Source organism: Myxine glutinosa, chromosome 10 (assembly GCF_964187855.1).
Source record: "Myxine glutinosa chromosome 10, kmMyxGlut1.1, whole genome shotgun sequence".
Lineage (NCBI taxonomy): Eukaryota > Metazoa > Chordata > Myxini > Myxiniformes > Myxinidae > Myxine > Myxine glutinosa.
In genome coordinates this window covers 77,829,701-77,848,724 of record NC_136270.1, presented here as the reverse complement: position 1 = coordinate 77,848,724, position 19,024 = coordinate 77,829,701, and the positions used below count along the sequence as shown (strand labels likewise).

Sequence of the window (19,024 nt, the reverse complement as noted above, 5' to 3'; positions counted from 1 at the left end):
CGGCCAATGAAATAAAAAGATATTCACTTATTTCACCGCTTTTTATCTCAAACTGGTCAGACATTTTATTTTTAAAGTAATGGTAATACAAAATAATTCGGATTCATACTCGCTTTCTCGAACACTAACCCCAACTGCAAGGTTGCACACACAAAAAACCGGTACCAACCTCACCTCTAACTAACGTCCTCTATAATAATGATGTCTTCTTGTTTTTTTCAGGTCTGCAAATGAGTTCACGTATAGTCAGCAGATTTCGATTTAATCAAGATAACCACATTTTTTTTTCGACAACTAAAGAAAAATCGTTTTCAGTCAGATTCTACCTGAGACCGAAATCCTTCAAGAAGACTCAAACCCAGTTCGGGAAGGCGTTTCACACTCGTGCTGCTCCTATCAAGACATGGATATTTGCCTGGCTAATAGTCAGGTTCACTATGTCAATAAATTATATTTCGTTCAAAATCATGGTAGATTAGCAAACCTATACATTTTTGGAAAGGTTATAGCATAAGGAAACTAAAAATCAATGTTTACATTTGGAGAGATACCTGTATGGCGGCCATTTTGGATTTTCAAAATGGCCACTGTAAAATACATATTTTGTTCTATTTCTGCCTCTAATTACCCTAAAAACTTTTAAAAATATACTAAACCTATATTTTCAGGGACAAGGAATCCAATGAAAGTATCAAATTAGTGCTATGGGGAATGGTAAGACACGAATCAAAGGTTTTGAATTGCAAAATAGTGTCTTTATATTCGCGATAAGTTGCATAATCAAATACATGTTATCATTTTGTACAGGCAGTTAATAACATCAAAATGTGTCACAATAATTCATATCACCAAACATACACAGGCAGTCAGCAAAATCATATATACACATGCAGTCAGTATAACTTCACATCTACACAGGCAGTCAATGGCATCAAACATACACGATTACAGAATATGCCATTTAGAGTTCGTCATCACTGTCCTGTGTGTCGTATCCGACAATATAGTCCGCATCGTTTTCACAGTCCGTTCCACACAAGCAAAGGTCGGTCAAATTGATTGGCAAATCGAATTGGTCGAATGGTCGATCAAATCGAATTCGATGAATCGAATCGAATCGATCGAATTGGTCGAATGGTCGAATTGGTCGAATGGAATTGGTCGATTGGTCGAATTGGTCGAATCGAATTGGTCGGAATTGGCAAATGTAAACATTGATTTTCAGATTTTCCATGTAATAAGGTTTCCAAAAATGTATAGGTTTGCTAATCAACTCATGATTTTGAACGAAAAAACATAGTGATCCTGACTATAAACAAAAATTAGAGAATAAGGCACTGTTATCAATTTGAACAATAAAAATAAAATAAAATCCCAAGCCAACACATTCAGTTCGTCTCAAGGATGTGCAGTCTCCCAGGAACATTGACCTAATTTGCGATTCGGTGAGCAGAAGCCCGAAGAAGTCTCTCAGGTGTCAGAGTTAGGATCTTGAACTGTACCAGACCAGCCAGACATCTGAGCCAGTGATGCACTGTACACCCTAACAAATGTGAATGCTTTTATCCGAGACTGCTTCTGCATGAGGTCAAAGGTCCAACATCATTTGAGGACTTGCAAACAGTGGATGCCACAATCTGTGAAACTTACAAGCAGGCTTGCCAGCTCAGAGGACTCCTGGAGGATGATACATACTGGAACAGCACATTGGAGGAGGCAGCTGCAACTTGATTACCATGGATACGACAAAACCTGTTTGCCAAGATGTTGCAGACATGTGCCATGTCAAATCCTCACCAACTATGGACAACCACAAGGGGAATCTGGCAGAGGACATTTTGGGAACTGGACTACAGTGATGCCATCTTCAATCAAGCTCTCATTATCATTGTAGACAATATCAAGGCTTTGGGTGGCTCCGACCTCAAAATGTTTGGCCTTCCTGACCGACAACGACACAATGACAATGAGCTTACAAATGAAATTTTGAGAGACACCAACTACAACATGGAACAACTTTCTGCATACATACTGGAGAATGAGCCACATCTGGTTCCAGACCAAAGAGAAGCCTTCAATAAGATGACACAAGCAGTTTTGAATGGGAGTGGTGGCACCTTCTTTCTGGGAAAACTTTTCTCATCAATCCTCTTTTGGTAAAAATTCAGCAGAGAAACAAGATTGTTCTTGCAGTGGCATCATCAAGTATTGCTGTCACACTGTTGACAGGAGGACGAACACCTCAGTCTTCAAGTTACCCTTAAATCTGGCAAGCATGGAGGCACCAACCTGTAACATTGGCAGGGGCACTGGCAAAGCAAAGGTCCTGCAGGAGTGCCAGCTAATTGTCTGAGATGAGTGCACAATGTCTCACAAAGCTGCCTTACAGGCTCTTGATTGCACCCTGCAAGATATCCGACATAATGACAAAATAATTCTGATGGTAGAAAGTCTGATGTTAATCTCATGGTAGAAAGTTTCGTTTGATTAACCTTGGGAGCTCAAAGCAGTATGATCCCAAATAAACAGCAAAATAACAACTTACCTTGCTTTGAAGATGAGGTGATCTTTGGATGTTCACCCGTTGGCAAGTGGCGGTTTTGGAGCTGGCGTCACGTGGGTCCTTTTTTCTACAAAATATTTTTCACCCCTGAGAGTTATGTCGTTAGATGAGCAGTCAAATTCCGTTTAAATCAATGTTTTGGGTGTCTTTGTACTATTTTAGGTTTTTGAATAATCAGTGCATTTCAGAGGTCACGTGTCTCCTTCTTTGCCAAACTTACCGATGATGGTAACGTCTTAATTAAGAGTTGTTTTTCACATCTGATAACATATTTGATGATCGGAGGTCACCATCTCACTAATTATATAGGTATCAGTGTTGAAATCCGAAAACAATTGGGCTTTTCATAAAGCTTGGTATATGTGGATCGGCCTTCGGAGATCATGGCAACAGGTGGTAGCTTGGATGGTTTTAATTTATGAATTGTGGGAAAATAACTGTTTTAAAACCCCTACTTAGGTGCATCGTGGTAAAATAAGTTATCCTATAAAGTTTCGTGCCGACTAACCATAGGAGCTCAGAGGAGTAGGTTCACAAACAAACAAACAAACGGACATTTCACTTTTATGTATATTATAGATAGCAATATTTCTCGAAGCAATAAAAGTACATGGAAGGAGCACACAAACAACTAGGTGTTATAAAATATCCCTTTTCGCATGTTTTACTTCATTTTATATCGTTAGTGATCCTCGCAGTTAGGTATGCAATAATGTTTGTGAAGTACAACAGGTCTGTTGGTGAAACAAGTCAGAGGTGACGGGAGGCTCTTCTAGTCCGTTATGAATAGTGCAACAACATCGAATAGTAAACTACATCACTCCAAGCTCTGAATGAAATGAAATATCATCCTAAATGAAAGCTGATCACACAAAAAGGTGCAAATGAAACAAACATCGAAGTAAGTATAGCACTCAAAGTTGAGCAACAAAGTCATTACAAATACTTAAGTAAAATATAAATAAAGCAAATGGTAATTATGACAGTAATGCTTGTGGTAATTATGACATTATGGTAAAATTATGGTAAAATGGCATTATGGTAACGGTCAAACCATAACCCAGCAGCTTGTAGAGCACTCACCAAGCGTCTTGAGCACTCAAGCAAACACTCCAACAAAACGGTTGGTAAGAAATGGCTGGCTCGGCTAGCGATTAGCGATTCGTAGTTATAAAGATCAGGAATTTGATGATGAGCACTTCACCCTACAGAAATAATTAGACCTCTTCCAAGGCAATGCATTTTGCAGGCCAAAAGAAAATGGTGGATTAAAACCCTGGTATAGCGAGCTGACCAAGGATAATGCCAGGTCAGCATTTTTGTTTTATTTTAATAATGCTGTTAATTATCTGCTATTATTAGAAGTTGACTCAGCCTGTCATCCTTCCGAGGTCGGCTAATTGAGTACCAGTTCACTGGTAATTCCCTGTTTGTCGTAAAAGGCGACAAAAAGGGTTGGCGGCAGGAAGGGCATCCGGCCGTAAAACATTGCTTCAAAAAGGGGACCGAAAAACAACAATAACCACGGTCCCCGAAAAAGGCCAACCCCCGCTTTGCGGGGAAAAATGGCCTCTAAAGGTGGTTATTTTTTTTATTAGAAGATAATTATTACAAAAGGGGCGTTTAAATTTACCCATTAATACACAGTTTTCATACATGCACTCCCTTGGTATGCATGCAAAGTTTGCCGTTATGGAGACAGACACACACAATTATCGATACTTTCGAAATAACTGAAGAAAAAGGAGGAAAAAAAAAAGTCAGCCTTGACATTTTGAGGCAGCATGCTCTGCCAATGGACAGCAGGAAGTTAAGAGCCAACACCTGATGGTGTAAACCGCAAACCTTGTACTTTATTTTTATTCCACCATGGAAAATTTTAAACACTTATTGCAAGGAAGTCAAGAACTGCAAGATGCAGCATTTCCGAATGTTGCTCATAACTTCCACAACCACAGGTGGCTATGATAAAAAGCCATCGTGGCACAAAAAATGATGCAGCTAATAACACGAACAGATGCCTTCTTTTACAGTTACCTGGCACTGTGCAAAAGTCCAAGTCGGTTGACACTGTACCAGACATTAATGAGGCAGTCCACTACCTCACATAATTTCTTAAATCTGGAACCATCAGGTGTGCTTCCTCACAATCTAGAGCTCGATTGGTGCACCAATCATGCTACTCGGAAATCTTGACACACCAACACTGCAATGGAACATGTTTGTCCGTCAAGAAGCTGATGCCACATGTCATTTAAGCCACAATCATGACTCGCCATGCAGCAGGACAAGATGTCTTCATTCCAGGCATTCTAATAATCTCCTCTGACTTGCCAATTCAATTCAAAAGGCTCCAGTTTCCTGTCCGCCTGTTTTGCCATGAGCATCAACAAGGCACGGGGCCAATCCCTCAAAGTTGTTGGCCTCAACCTGCAAGACCCATGCTTTTTCTGATGGCACACACAGAGACACACACATTAAACCTGTCCATAATTCTGTGATAATAAACCCATAGGTCGGTTTGCCGTTAATGAGGATTAACTACAAGTGGGAGAACTACAGAACCACAGGTGGGAGATCTGCAGAGGAGTAGGGAGTAGGAGTAGGAGGAAACTCCTGAATTAATACAGGTGCCACCTATAAATCGGGTTAACCCGATTGGTGGGTTTCAAAAGGCCGCTACAGAAAACGCTACTTTAGAAGCAGGGTCATTTATTTACCCAACCCTTGTGGGGTATATAGATTACAGTAGATCTTCGCTCAGTTCTGCAAGTAAAACATAACTCACCGATGTGGGGATTCCTCAAAATTTCTTTGTTCAATGTTATAGACAGCATTAGCAACTGTTTAAAAAGCTAATCATATGTTTGTGGTTTATGATATTTTACAAGCCCGGGTACGCCGCTGTAAGACTTTCGGTCTTGTTTATTCATAATTACGGCGTCATAGGTCACGTGGTATGGGCACCATCTTGGAAAAACGTTACATCTCTATATATCCGAAACCACTCAATGGAAAAAATTGAAACAAGGCTCATTGTAAAGAACTCAGCATGTGGAATAAGTGTTGTTAACGATGACGTCATTGGTGCCTTAATTATGACGTCATAGTTTGACAGGGACAAGACTTAGTCTGATCAGTTTGAAATTTATTTAGCATGATCTATGCAACAATTATATTAGAGAATACAAATTTATGATGTCATCGCTCACGTGGTCTGTCAGCCATATTGGATCAAAGACAAAAAAATATGTTCAAAAACAAGAGGAGTTGGCTCGCACCAAGTTGACTGACTGCACAGGGTAAGTATTCTATGAATACCATCTAGTTTGTTTATGCTTTGCAGGTGTCACTACTACAAACGCTAAATTCCAAGATCTTGGTTACCTCTGCCACCGGAGATGGATGGAGGTTGTTTTCATCCCCATCTATCTATCTGTGAGCAAGATAACTCAAAAGGTTATGGACGGATTCGGACGAAACCTGATGGACAGGTTGGGTTTGCACCGCAGGCGAATTTGTTCAATTCTGGTGAAGATTCGGATCTGGATTTGAGAATTTTTTAAATTATTCTTTACCATTGAGCTCGAATTAGCCCGATATCCTAATTAGGCCCGAGCCTAATTTCTATTAGCCCGATAGGGCTAATAATCGATATCTCAAAACGTTGTGGACGGGATATGACAAAACCTAGTGGATGAGTTGGGTAGGTGACCCAAACGAGCAGATTCGAATTTTGTTCAGGTCCAGATGCAGATCCGGCCTCTCCGTGCGATACAAAACAAACTGTTCTGACTGGCAGAGGTGTGCACTCCACAGAGTGCTGTTCTAGTTGCCTCATTTTTTTGGAGGAGAGATGGTTAAGTTTGAACTTGCCAGTACTTCGTCTGAGCAACCAGTACCGCTTTAAATTCATCCATTTTGGCAACCAATGCCATTGCATATTTGGTGTTATTGAGAATACAAGGCTTATATTAATGCTGGTATCAGTGGAAGGGCTGTGTACTTCCCACCGTGATGATAAAGTTCAATCTAAATAAATATCTTATTGTTATTTAAATGTGTTTTTGACTTTTCATTGAATGAATGAATGAATGATCGTTTTAAGGCCATTTTCCCCGCTAGAGCAGGGGTTATCCTTGCGGGCCCCATGCCAATCATGGTTCCCTGTTTGAGGCAATGTTTTTATGGCCGGATGGCCCTTCCTGACGCCAACCCTTGGTCGCCTCTTACGATGCTTTCAGGGATACGGTGTACCTATTCTAAATCGGGGTACACACCGTGATCATGATGCATTCGTGATCATGATTCATTGATGCATAAATATCCATTTTCTCAAACTAGAATGTCATAGAAAAAAAGTTTAATATTCTTTGGCAACCCCACAAAAAACAAAAATCGAAATCGTAAAAAAAATGGGTCCCTGTTAGGGCACCCAACAAAAAAAAGGATGCCCAGAAAGCATCTCCCAGAATTACTTGGCCACCATGCACAAGCTTCCAACTTAGGACCACCATCCAAGGGAAGATTTCCTTTCATGGTCGATGACAGGCAAGAAATTGGCATTCATTGGGTAGAAAAGGAAGGTTAATCGCCTCATTTGCTTGCACAGGATTTCTGCAAACTATACCCAGATGACGATTGAAAATATCAAAGCACCTTCGTACAAGAGCTCGGCAAATTGAGACAAAAACAAACTACTCTCAAGCAATTAATGGAGCCGATTAGCTACAAAGCAGGAATTCTGCTGTGAAGCTACAATGGAATAGATTGGAGTATTCTATAATCTCACAGAGCATCATTGGGTAAGCATACAATCGTCGTATTTATAATTTGAGGAGTGGCTGTTTGTATGTTGGACGCATGACTTTTTTTGTATACAAGGTCAAGGCTCATGGAAGGGCGAGAACACTGAACGGATCAGAATGCAACATAACAAAAAGGAACAGTACAGAGATGGGGGGTTGGGGGATGGGGGGAAACACAAACAACAGGGTTGAAGGATAAAAGAGGGAGACTTGGACAAATAAAGGAGATCAGGAGGAAAGGGGACGGGGAGGTTACACAGGGTGGACAAGATGCATACAGAAACAAACTCTCAGGAAGAAAAAACTGGAAATTTGGAAGGAGGTGAACTTGGGCTTGGGACTTCGATGCATTCCCAAACTGCTAGACAAAATGAGTAGAAAACTGGTGGTTGTACTCAGGGTACTCAGGTAGTTTTAGGCAACAGAAAATTCCCAGAGCCCCCAGGTAGAGGGGTGAGGGGAGCATGGAAATTATTTATGTGAATGTTTATTGTAAAGTGCGACTTCTGATGTGAAGGGGTATTGGTAGTGCCAGCTCTAGATGAAATGACACCCCAGGCAAGGGGCGTCTTTGGTGCACCCTCTTGAACACCTTGTTAGGGAGTAGCGAGTGTAGGTAGTGGTAAGGGGTTAGCGAGTGCAAGTCGTGGTAAGGGGTTAGCAAGGGCAAGTAGTAGTAAGGGGTTAACAAATGTAAGTAGTGGTGAAGGGAGGTAGCGAGAGTAAGTAGTGGTGAGGAGATAGTGAGTGCAGGCATGGGTTAGAGCGCAGCAATGCAGATAGGTAAGAATGAGGTCAGGGAGTTTTTGTTGATGATGAAACTATTAAATATGTAGATTCCTCATTGTGCAGGAAGGATCGTGGACCAATTTTTGCAGTTTTGAAGGATTAGGAGTCAGGGACATTGAAGGAAGGTTAAATGACTTTGTATCGGGTCATGGAAGGATGGCGTTGATTGTAGTGCACCGAACACCAAATTATATCAGGAAAGTTTACTTTGAGGATTTGAAAGATAGGTGTAGGATATTGAGTAAGCAACTGAAAGCAAAGGGTTGTGAGGTAATGTTTTCCAGTATTCTCCCAAGATTAGGAAATGCAATCCTCTTGGTAAGTGTGACGTAACGCGCGCGTTTGGACCCGGAAACAGAATTATGACGAGGCGCGTTACATCATGGCTTACCAAGAGGATACTGTATAAAGTATGAGCAGAGTGACAGATGTCAACCTATAGCAGCAACAATAGTGTAGGGAGGAAGATTTTGCATCTAGGAAGCAGTCGGAATAATTTTTGGGGCAAAGGAGTTTCCAGACTGAAGGAGTCAGGACTTTATACATTAGAAAGGAGGTTTTTTTAGGAGGGGGAGTGACAGATATATACATATGTTTAAGATAATGATCGGTATACAAAAAAATAAGTGTTATAGCTTCATGGCAGGCACACCCTAAGCAGATCAGCCACTGGCGCTCCCCACCCCCTAGAACGGCACCCCAGGCTGGATGGAATGAGATGAAAATTAGTCGTTGGCCTTGGAGTACAAGGGAGGCTTTACGCAGTTTAAAAAAAGCAATAGTCACAAGGTTTCGGTGTGGACACTCCTTTTTGCGTCTACAGATGCACATGGGCTGCCGAAGCAGTTTCTTGACTATTGGGCACAATCCTGGACGGGTCGCCACTAGTTTCTTGACCATTGGGCACAATCCTGGACGGGTCGCCACTCCAACGCAAGATACTCGAATGGCGCATTATTCCCAGTAAGCTGGTACTCACTTTGCTGACCTCGGAAGGATAAACTGAGTCAATCCACCTGGTGTTAATTCATCAGCTTTCCAGTGGCTTGAACTCAGGACCCTAAGCTCTCAAGCCAACCACGTTGACCGTTAAGCCAACACCAGACACCCCAATTTTATCCATGTAAATGTGTATCGTGTAGCACCATCTGATGGAAACCGATATTACAAGTTTTATTACAAATAAAAAAGTGGGGAATTAAGCCATCGATAAGGACGGTTTCTTTGCTAGTTATACTATGAATGGAGAGGTGCTTGTGTGTCTGTCTTCCTGGCTTATATGCGCTCCTGAACCGCTGGACGGAATGAGTTGAAAACTGCCAATGAAAGGACGTACAACACCAATGTTTACTCTCTTGGACTTGTACACTTGGGCAATGCAATTGTTGATGTTGATAAGAAGTCTGTGGACAAGGGTCAACCCTCAACTTTCCCCTCTCCCCTTTTTTATGGGCAATAACTTCAGTTTAAAATCTAGAACGCTACTCTTTGACATGACGTCGACCGATATACCTCCGCCCACATTATTACACTATACATACTTGTGCCAAGTCTGATTTAAATTCCATCAGCTGTTCTCAAATGTCATATTTTTACTCGACGTGACCTCTGACCTTTGACGAAAAACTCTAATCAGTTAATCTTTTCATCAAAATATATACTCATACCAAGTTTGGTCAAAATCCAATCACTGGTACACAAGTTAGCACAGTTACATAATTTTTACTGAATGGTACTTCTGACCTTTGACCTCTTGACCCATAATCTAATCAGGTCATCTTTGAATCATCATACAAACTTGTACAAAGTTTGACTTAGTTCCCTTCAACCGTTTTTAAGGTATCAGGGTAACAAAAACATATTACAGACTCTGACCTTTGACACCGAAATCCGATCAGTTCATCTTTGCATCATAACATGTACTTAAACCAAGTTTGGTCAAAATCCCATCACTGGTTCACAAGTCAGTGCATTAACATCGGCGACTTCGTCAGCAGAGGCATAGAAAATATATAATAAACTTTGTTATGGTTAATATGTACGGTTTGTAAAAATAATCTCCAAAGGGAGAAGGGTGTTCCATTTCTGGCCCACTTCCAACTTCCTGATAAACACCTCAATAAAAATGCCCTGCTCAGGTTTCATTTCCAAATGCCAAAAGGGGCAGGAGAATGTGTTGCTCTTTGTTCAGACAACAAGCTACACTTCAATATCAATCAGTGTCAATGTCAGGAAAAGAAAATTCAGTCACGTTTTTTTCACTGGGCTGACAGGATGGCCTAGCAGTACGCACACTCGCCTCAAAACTGTCTGGCTTGGGTTTGAATCCCGACCCAGCTATAAACTGTCTTCCTGGTGTTTCACAGGCAGGGCTATTAATCATTATGTGTGTCATCCTTCGGATGGACGTTAAACTGAGCGTCATATCTACTGACATCAGCCAGTGGACGTTAAAAATCCCACAAATTACTTTGGGTAGAGTAGGCAAGCTTTCGCTTGGACAAATTACATCTTGGACATGGACAAATTACAAATTCCTGCCAAATTCCACAGCCACATTCTAAGCAATGATGCAACGAGAAGCCATATGTTGCATAGGAAATGAATGAATGAACTTTGTCCCTTCACCTGGTACAGAACAGAGTACAACAACAAATGAATTGCGTCTACAAAGCGTTCAAAGAGGATAAATCACAAAAGTGCTTTGCAAAGAAGGAAGACAGAGAAAAGTAAAACCAGAGAAAAATAACTGCAGACAGACGGTATTTTAGGAAAGACTTAAAAACCGCAACTTGCGAGGCTGTTAAATTTTTTAAAAGGCAGCGAATTTGAACTCGTTGGATGAATGCTCGATCTTCATGGTAGTGAGACAAACGACCAGGAGGTTCCCATTGTGAGATGGTAGATTTGTGAAAGGGACGATGCAATTCATTCTGTTTTTCGTGTTTAAAGGTTATCAGTAATAGTTTTACATCTATATTGGTATACAGTGGGCACCTGTGAAGTGTTTTGAGGATTGGAGTGACAAATTTTCACCCTGCATCATGAGCAGTCTAGAAGACAAATTTTCAGCCAAACATACTCTCAACAGGTTTTAAGGGATTGGATTTACAGATTTTCTCAAGATCTTGTCAAGATTTTGTTGTGCCATCCACCAAAACAGTGATGACTCCATTTATAACTCGCTGTCCGCCAACATGGACCAACTTCTATCCACTCATGCAAACTCTCTCTTCCTCATACGAGGCAATTTATATTGTCATCATGCCAGCTGTTCATGCCAGTGTCATCATGCCAGTGTCATCATGCCAGTGTCATCATGCCAGTGTCATCATGCCAGTGTCATCATGCCAGGGTCATCATGCCAGGGTCATCATGCCAGGGTCATCATGCCAGCCACGGCACCTCAGCAAAGGACCTCAGCGACTCATTGGGACTGACACAATCTGACGATTTCCCGACCCGGATCTCAGTCAACAGAGCATCTTCTCTTCTAGACTTGATTATGACTAACTTCCCTGCAAATGTCTGCTGTTCTTCTGCTCCAATCGGTTCATCTGATCATTTCCTTGTTTAAGTGGACATCTCTCTAGCCATTCTCCGAGAGCCTCCACAGTGTTGATGTGTCTGGCATTTCACTCAGGCTGACTGACATGGTCTTCAAGCATCCATCAATCATCTGGACTGGTCTCCCATCTCTACCGCCTCTGACATTAACTCTTCGCAGGGAATTCTTCCAAAAAAAATTGCTCTCTTATACACAGATTTATCCCATCTCGTCTTCAGACGTCATATCCTTCCTCCCGTCCATGGTACACTGAAGCTTGTGGTGAGGCAGTTGCCCTGAAACAACTTGGCTTCGCGTCATGGAAGGCAAATCCAATGGAAGGCAATCACAGAACAAGTGTGTCTACTCTATTCTCAGGAGAGCCAGGAAACAATATCTCTCTAATCTCAAGACTGAACTCTCAAACCTGTCTCCCTCTTCCAAATCCTGATGGAGTCTGGTCAAATATGTTTTTGGTGTTTGTTCCCCCTCCATCCCCTCCTTTACCTCAAATGGCTACACAGCTGACTCCGCACATGACAAAGCCGAATGCCTCAACTCTGCGTTTGCCTCAAAATCTTGTCCATAACCCTTCTCTGTACCCAACTTACCTAGTCATACCCAGCTGCTCCTGGACTCTGTGTCCTTCTCTCCCGACAAGATGAAGAAGCTTCTGTGAAACCTCGACTCTGATTCTGCAACTGGACCAGACGGCATCAGCCCACGGGTCCTAAAATCCTGCTCTGCCGCTCTATCTCACCCTCTCTCTGTTCTTTTCACCCTATCTTTTGCTCAAGGTCATCTGCCAGCATCCTGGAAATCAGCTAACATTACCGCTTTACACAAAAAAGGTGCAAAAACAGATCCTTGCAACTACAGACCAATCAGCCTGCGGCCTGCTCCCAATTATCAGCAAAGTCATGGAATCCATCATTGCTTCGGATATGAAATCTTTCCTCTTCTCCAATGGCTTGATCTCTGATCATCAATTTGGTTTCAGACCAGGTCACTCTACTCTGGACATGCTGCTTCTGCTGTCTCAACAATGGATGGAGGTCCTCAATGCCAAACAGGAAATCAGAGCTGTCTCCCTTGACATATCACAGGCCTTTGATATGGTCTGGCACCCAGCTCTGCTCACCAAACTCTCCTCCTATGGTATCCATGGAAATCTCCATGCAGGACTTGCGGACTTCCTCTCTGGTCGTAGTCAACGTGTGGCCCTGAATGGATTTCTCTCATCTCCCCTTCCTGTTCAGGCTGGAGTTCCCCAAGGAAGTGTGCTGGGCCCTGTGCTTTTTCTGGTCTTTATCAATGATCTCTCCGACTCTCTGGAAAATCCTCTCTATCTCTTTGCTGATGACTCCACTCTCTGCCGCTCCATTCCTCTTCCCTCAAATCGGCAGTCTGCAGCCTCCTCACTCTCTGAAGACCTGGACAAAATCACAGACTGGTCAAACAAGTGGCACATGTCTTTCAATCCTGACAAATCTCACTCTCTTACTATGTCTCTCCGAAAAGATCGACTGGTCAACCCTCCCATCTACTTTCTCAACAATCCTCTCCAAGAAGTTATGTCGCTCAAGCTTTTGGGTCTCACTATCTGCCATGATCTTTCTTGGGAAAACCACATTTCCAAGCTGGCCTCCAAAGCCAGTCGCCGACTGGGCATCCTCCGTCGTGCGAAGTCCTTCCTCGGCACACCTGAGCTCCTCACCACATACAAGGCTTTCATCCGCAGCTCAATGGAATACTGTTCTCCCCTATGGGCTGGTGCTCCTGCCTCACACCTGGCTCGGCTTCACGCTGTTGAATCCAAAGCTTTCAAAATCATTGGAATCTCCCGCGATGAAGCTATCTCTGAGGGCCTTTCACTCACTCACCGCAGGCAGGTAGGTGGTCTTTCTGTCTTCTACCGACTCCTCTCCGGCCTTGCTCCCCCAGCTCTCTCTGTGCTCTGTCCCCCAAATATTCCTACAGGTCGCACAAGATCTGCCAGCAACCCTCTGATGGTTAAACTGCCGAAATCTCGGCTCTCTGCTCACCTTCACTCTTTCATTCCTCTTTTCTCCCGCCTCTGGAACAAACTCCCACACTCCCTTCAATCCCTCTCCTCCCTCCAGGTCTTTAAAACAGCTGTTCACCACCATCTCTTATCTTCCCCCATCCAAAACCTTGATCTTTTCTACCCCCACTAATTCACCCCAGATCCACCTTGTTTGAAATTCCAACTTCTTTCCTGGAAATCCTGGCAGTGTCCATATGTTTCTACCTCTCCCACCCCCCCCCCCTTTCACATGCCGCCCCCCCCAAAGCCCTCTCCCTCCCACAGATCTCTCGATGTCTCCATGTCTCTCGGTCCCTGCTCTCAAATGTTGTGTTTGTGTCCTTCCCCCTCTCTCCCCATCTTGTCTACCGCTCCCGATGTTATTTGTTTTGTGTGTCTGTTTGTCTTTCTGTGTGATTAATGTTCGCTCTTTCACGAGCCTCGATCTTGTATACAAACAAACAAAAAAAACAAAAAAAAAAAAAAAAGGTCGATTTTTTCAGAAACGATGAGTGGCTGGGAGCATCGCCTGACCTCAACGCCTGTGAACATTTTGGGGCGATACTCAAGGACAGAGTTGAACAACGCCTCCAGAACACCAGGGAAGGGCTTCTCACTGCTTTGACTAACGTCCTCGAAGAAATGGAGTTAGATCATGACTTGTTTGTGTCTCTCTTGGAATCCTACCCCGCGCGTTTGGAGGCAGTTCGGTCGGCGGGCGGTGGGCACACCAAATATTGAAGCAAAGCTTTGAAACTGTGCACATGAGATGTCGAATAATAAAGCTTTTTCTCCCTACCTCTCCTACGTTGGGCTGGGCAGGGGGTGGGGGGGCTAAGGTGTTGGGACACCCTGTATGAGCCACAACCTCAACAATATATTTTGCATTTTCTTGTGTCAGCAAAACTCTTCCTTTATTTTCATGGAATCTTCCACAAGAACCTGTACTGCGCGATTATCTGTCACAATCAGAAGCCTTCTTCTTCCACATGCAGCAGGTAGCTGAGGGTCAATTGGGTCAATAGTGAAACCTAAATTTAAAATTGTGGAAGCAGATGTCAGGTGGTGATAGTGAAAAAACATTTACGATTGAGGGATGAAGGTTTTTTTTAAATGGGAGAGGATCCCAGGACCAGTATCACAGCAACAGTCATCAGTGAGATTTTTTTTTTCTTGTATACTTAGTCTCGGCTCGTATAAAAACCAACACATAGAACACATAATAAAGGAAGTGGGAGAAAAAGGGGGAGACAGAGGGAAGCACAACAACAGTAAAGAACAGGAACATCTGAGAAAGAGAGGGCTGGGGCGGGGTACACAGGATAAACAAGATGGACACTACGGGGGCTTTCGGGAAAGAAAACAGGGAATTTGAAGGAGGTGGGTTTGGGGTGGATTAATGGGGGTAGAAAGGATCATGGTTTTGGATGGGAGAAGACAAGAGGTGGTGATGAACAGCTGTTTTAAAAACCTGGAGGGAGGAGTGGGATTGAAGAGGATGGGAGTTTGTTCTAGAGGCGGGAGAAAAGAGGAATGAAAGAGCTAAGGTGAACAGCGAGTCTCGATTTTGGCAGTTTCACCAGAAGAGGGTTGATAGCAGATCTTGTGTGTCCTGCAGGAATATTTGGGGGACAGCGCACAGACAGAGCTGGGGGAGCAAGGCCGGAGAGGAGTCGGTAGAAAACAGAAAGACCACCTACCTGCCTGCGGTGAGTGAGTGACAGGCTCTCAGAATCAGCTTCATCGTGGGAGATTCCAATGATTCTGAAAGCTTTGGTTTATACAGCGTGAAGCCGAGCTGGGTGTGAGGCAGCAGCCCAGAGGGTAGAGCAGTACTCCATCAAGCTGCAGATTAAAGCTTTGTATGTGGTGAGTAGCTCAGTAGTGCTAAGGAAGGACTTCGCATGACGGATGATGCCGAGTCAGTGACTGGCTTTGGCGGCCAGGTTGGCAATATGGATATTTGGTCATCCCCAATAACAAAAAAATTTTGCTCATCCCAAATTCCCAAATTTGAAGCCTATAGTTGGGTAATGCTTGGGATTTTTTGAGACTTCTTCTTCTATGTTGTTCTACTTCTTCAATTCTACGTCAATTGAATCGGCTTGTCGTCACATAACCAACTCGTCCACATAGTTTTATCATAGTCCGTCCACAACCTTTTGAGATATCGTGTTATATATCATTTTTGGCCCTGACACTAAACGATGAAGAATCACTTAAAAAAAAAAAAAAAAAAAAAAAAAAAAAAAAAAAAAAACGTTCTCGTATGTAGTAAAATGTTTTTTTTTTTAAGTTGTATGTTTAAAAAGATAATTAATCAAACGTGTTTGTAGTTTATAATATTTGTATTTCTGGTAGGGGCCGTTGCTCCCACGAAACACCACGATAAAGTTATCTTAACACGGATATACACCTCAACCCTAACAACCCCCTTTGGGGAGAAACTTTAGGGTTTTGGGGGTTGGGAGGTAAGTTCAATCGATGCAACCTCCGTCGTGTGACCCTCAGTCCTCCTTTAAAGTTTGGTTGAGATTGGAAAAGTGACGACTGAATGTATCGTGGTCAAAAATCAGTTAGACACAGACAGACAGACAGACAGACAGACAGCAAATTGTGTATTTTAGTTACATTCTTCGCAATTGAGTGATTGGGCCAAAAAGACATAAGTTATAGCATATTTCAAAAAGTTGTGGATGGGTTATGACAAAACTTGGTGGAGAGGTTGGGTGTCTGACGAGGACGATTCGATTCGATTTCGGTGAAGATCTGAAAATGGATTCGGATACGAGAATTGTTTGATTTTTAGGTGATTCTTCACCATTGAGAGATCAAGCGAAAAGCGATATATATAACATGATATTTTAAAAAAGTTATGGACGAGTTATGACAAAACTTGATGGACGAGTTGGGTAAGTGACAAGAACAAGGTGATTCGATTTTGGTTCAGGTCTGAATCCAGATCCGGCCTATCAGATACAAAACGTAAACTGTTCAACCTGGCGAAGGTATGCTCCCCACCGAGTGACTTTCGAATCGAGTTTCCTCTGTTTTTCTCTCGTTTTCTTGTTGTTCATTCCCTTTCCCCATCAGCTTGTGCCCAACTGCGTTGCCATTTTAGCTCTTTCGGGATCCCAGGCTGTGCACAGAAAATGAAGACAACACCTGGAAGTGGGGCTGGAAGCACCACGTAAGGGCCTACTACAATCATCTGAATGGGCTTGCTTGCTCCACCATGACATGAGCCTCGACCCACATTCGTGGCCCAAAGGACACACGTGGCGAACGTGGCAACGCATCAACATGTAATTGTAAGACAAGATGGAGAACATCGATGAGAGAACAAGAACACCGACAAACGGTTCACCTGGAAGTTCCCAGGCCGTTTGCTCGCTCTCGGCACTGCTCGTTCCACCCCTCACTCTTCCACACCGGTGGACCTTTCCGTGGAAGACCTTGGGCGGATGTTCATCCGCTTGGTGATCACGAGTGTGGAGCGGGGTTACAGCAGGATGCGGGAGAATGCACCGTCGAGGAATCGCTGCGAGATGATCGATGACAGAGGGGGGAGGATCAATAAATAAAAAATAAATAAATCGTTAAAAATCCGCGGCCACTTCAACCGCGCAAAATGATCAATGATGACGTAGCGTGTGCTGCAGAACATACGTCACACACGTCATTCGTTTAATGCAATCGAAGGTTATTTATCCAATCTTTTCCGCTAGACATTTTGAACAATTTACCTTTACCTTTATGCCACTAAATTCATCTTTCTTTAATAAACATATCTTAGGCTTCTCCATTTAAGGTGTCACGGAATACATCGTTTAAGGCGGTGTATTGCAAAGCGTCGTTTGCCATTTTCCCTTGCAAATCAATGCCATCCATGAAACTATTCTCCCAATCTTGGGTAGGTTAGTAATCTAACCGACTTTAGCTCAGGTATCGTTTGTAGTATCGAAAGGAAAATAATTTACACAAATACCCACCTCAGCATTCTATGAAGGATGTGTTGCTAAATGTTTGTGAAGAAACGTTTTTAATTGACGTCAGTAAAAGACCCCACACGGTCAGGATCAGATCATATGGGGTTTGTTGCTGAGATTGCAAAGATGGGAATAAAGCGACCCACACGCTCGATATTGGTCCATGCTAATTATAACAACCAAGACAAACCGGTGTAATCTGTCCACTCTTACTCCTACATATTAAATACGTCGTGACGTCATTACGGTTTCACTCTGATGTTATACACGTCGTGACGTCATTACGATTGCCCTCCGATATGTTATACACGCCGTGACGGCATTACGACGGTACGTAACACCCACTCGTTGCCGACGTGATCGAACAGTGAGCCGAAGCACGGCGATGGTGACAGTGATTAATCACGTGAGAGGATTCGCTGGACTCCCGGGGGAGGGCAGTAGGAGCTTCACGAGCATGAATGCAGCATGATCAATGGTTGGGCCATTGGTTGGCACATCGACACCGTGCAGGGTCGACAGTGCAGGCAGGCAAAGGCCGGATCAAAATCAATACGGTCTGTGAAAGTAGGTCGCGACAGATCGGGGGGCATAGATGCAGGTAGTAGTAGTAGTACTGTAGTAGTAGTAGTCGTAGTTGTCGTAGTACTAGTTGTAGTAGTAGTATTGGTAGTAGTAGTGGTAGCGGTAGTAGTAGTGGTGGTAGTCGTAGTAGTGGTAGTACTAGTAGTCGTAGTAGTTGTGGTAGTACTAATTGTAGTAGTAGTATTGGTAGTACTAGTAGTGGTAGCGGTAGTAGTAGTGGTGGTAGTCGTAGTAGTGGTCGTACTAGTAGTAGTAGTCGTAGTTGTGGTAGTACTAGTTGTAGTAGTAGTATTGGTAGTACTAGTAGTAGTGGTAGCGGTAGTAGTAGTGGTGGTAGTCGTAGTAGTGGTATTAGTAGTCATATGGTGGTTGGAGGATTGACAGGTGTAGCTTGCGGTTAGCCATTTAACCACCGCCTAGAGTTAGACCATGACAGGTGTAGCTTGCGGTTAGCCATTTAACCACCGCCTAGACCACACAGGAAATCCGCGGGTAGCGAAGAGGTAGCCGCAATTGAGGTTACCAAATCAGGATAAGCTGTTACTCTGTATCAATCGGTTAACCCAACTTGATAAGGCGCGTTTCGTGACTGCGACGGGGGTTCACCTGACACCTTGGACGGGCAATCGATGTGAAGAGGTATCGGGGCCTTGCACAGGTCTTATCGCGGTCACGTGCGAGGTACACTGAAGGAAG

The 19,024-nt window shown here is 43.3% G+C and overlaps 1 protein-coding gene across 1 annotated transcript in view; it reads right to left on the bottom strand.

Annotated features, from left to right (window-relative positions):
• SCAMP5 (secretory carrier membrane protein 5) overlaps nucleotides 1–17,446 on the bottom strand; it is a 46,723-nt gene extending 29,277 nt beyond the window's left edge. Inside the window, exons 1-2 of the mRNA XM_068126719.2 lie at nucleotides 17,424–17,446; nucleotides 17,122–17,295 (exon numbers count right to left, since the gene is read on the bottom strand). The gene's annotated coding sequence lies outside the window, so the exon portion shown is untranslated. The remainder of the gene's footprint in view (nucleotides 1–17,121; nucleotides 17,296–17,423) is intronic.
• Nucleotides 17,447–19,024: the final 1,578 nt, after the last annotated feature.